Genomic DNA, 2,021 nt, shown 5'->3' with positions numbered 1-2,021 from the left:
CCGCTCAGGCATCGCGCGTAGTCGCTCACAGCGAGTCTATATGACAATGGACATCGAGCCCGCCAGGGCGGGTCAGCGGGAGTTCCCGCATCTCGGAATCGGCTTACCACTGGGGTATCAGGGGAGATTGCCCGGAGCCTGCAGGATAGTGGTATAACCCGAGGGATGCCGTAGTTCGAAGATATGGAGTTGCCTGGAATAGCATAAGTGGAATGCCCCCGTCCGCTCGTTTTGGTGGGACGGCGGCATCCCGCATCTGGGAGGGTATATTCCCTCGTAGGGATGTCCCCGTCCCACCTGTCCTCCAACCAAACGCGGGACGAAGTGGGATCGTCCCGTCCCGTCCCACTTCGTCCTCGCAACCAAACGCACCCTAAATTTGGAGCGAGTGTCACGAACTAGGCTAATTTTATCGAGATTGTAACAAATCTACGGAGCAACAGTTTCCGTGAATCATAGTCTCTCTATGTTTTTTAATTAAAAAAACACATATTTAGGGTGCCCCTTCTGGCCTTCTCAGGTTAGAAGATAAGCAATATTTGTCTGACTAAAACACTTTGACGAAACTATACCATACTTTTGGTAGAAAGTTGTTTGATTCACGCCATAGTTCTAGCATGTCATAGTTTTTTTGTTTGATAGAGAAGTTGTTTGATTCACGCCACAATTTTAGTATGGCACATGCGACTTGATTTTCCGAGTAGGCGGATTTCATCACAAGAAACCCCATCGAATTGTCCATTTTGCAATATCTGAAATTAAAATCGTTTGGCTTTATTTAGATAAAATAAATCTCGCTTTCGGAGGGGTAAATATTGTTTGCATGGAATCCGGTGTCTTTTTTCTGGCAGTCGTTGCAAGTACCGAAGGCGAGATAATTCTCGCATACTATTTACTACAGTGGCAGTGCCATTTTTATTCACCAAGAGAACGCAAATCTGTTTAGAATGAGCTCCCGGACGTTTGTGTCGCTGTTCGCCAACGTCTTTAGCACGCATGGAGCTGTTCCCACGTCAGATTATGAACTGATGCGAAGTGCACCAGTGGACACAGTCTGGACTCTGGACTCTGGACCTACCGTCCTACACAATACATGAAGATTCAGGTCTTGTTTAGTTGACCAATTTGGAAGATGCAAAATTACTGTGCCAGCACTGTAGCACACTGTAGCGTTTCGTTTGTATTTGTAAATTATTGTCCAAATATTGACTAATTAGGCTCAAAAGATTCGTCTCGCAAAGTACAACAAAACTGTGCAATTAGTTTTTAATTTCGTCTACATTTAGTACTCCATACATGTACTGTAAGTTTGATGTGATGGGGAATTTTCTTTTTGTATAATGTCAAAATTGGAAGTTGGGGTAACTAAACATGGCCTGGATCAGCAATCTCCGCAGCGAGAGTTCGAGCAGCCAGCCAACCCTGGCCGTGGCCGGCAATCCCTGCCGCCTCGTCTGCGCCGGCGATGAGCTGCGGCGGGGTCGACCGCGCAGGTCCCGCGACAACTCGAAAGCCCGGTGGCCCAACTGTCGTTGGAGAGAGCTGGCAGGTGGCGCACGTACAGCCGGAGCTTAGCTGCACATGCTGTGCATTATGGAGGTCGTTATTCTAGGAATCGGCACCACAGAATATCCGGTCCGTCGAATTTTATCTCGTTTGTTAGGCGTTTTTATTCGCGCCTCTTGGCCCTACCCTGTCCCGGAAGCACTCTGTTTCGAGACGCATGCAAGTCTTTTTTTGAAACTAATTTTTTTTTTGAAACTAGACGCATGCAAGTTCGCTACCAAGGAATGGAGACAGGAGGAGATGCACTACGGAAAAGCTGACAGGAGGAGATGCACTACGAAAAAGTTAAAAATTGCCGAGTGTTTTTCTTTGCTGAGTGTTTTTTTCGAACACTCGGCAAACAAGCTATTTGCCGAGTGCCAAGCTAAAAACACTCGGCAAAGAAAAAACACTCGGCAAATCGGGGCTTTGCCGAGTGTCAAATAAAAAACACTCGGCAAACCCTCCTCTTTGCC

This window comes from Setaria italica, chromosome IX (assembly GCF_000263155.2).
Source record: "Setaria italica strain Yugu1 chromosome IX, Setaria_italica_v2.0, whole genome shotgun sequence".
NCBI classification, from domain to species: domain Eukaryota; kingdom Viridiplantae; phylum Streptophyta; class Magnoliopsida; order Poales; family Poaceae; genus Setaria; species Setaria italica.
Note: the sequence above shows the minus strand (reverse complement) of the source record.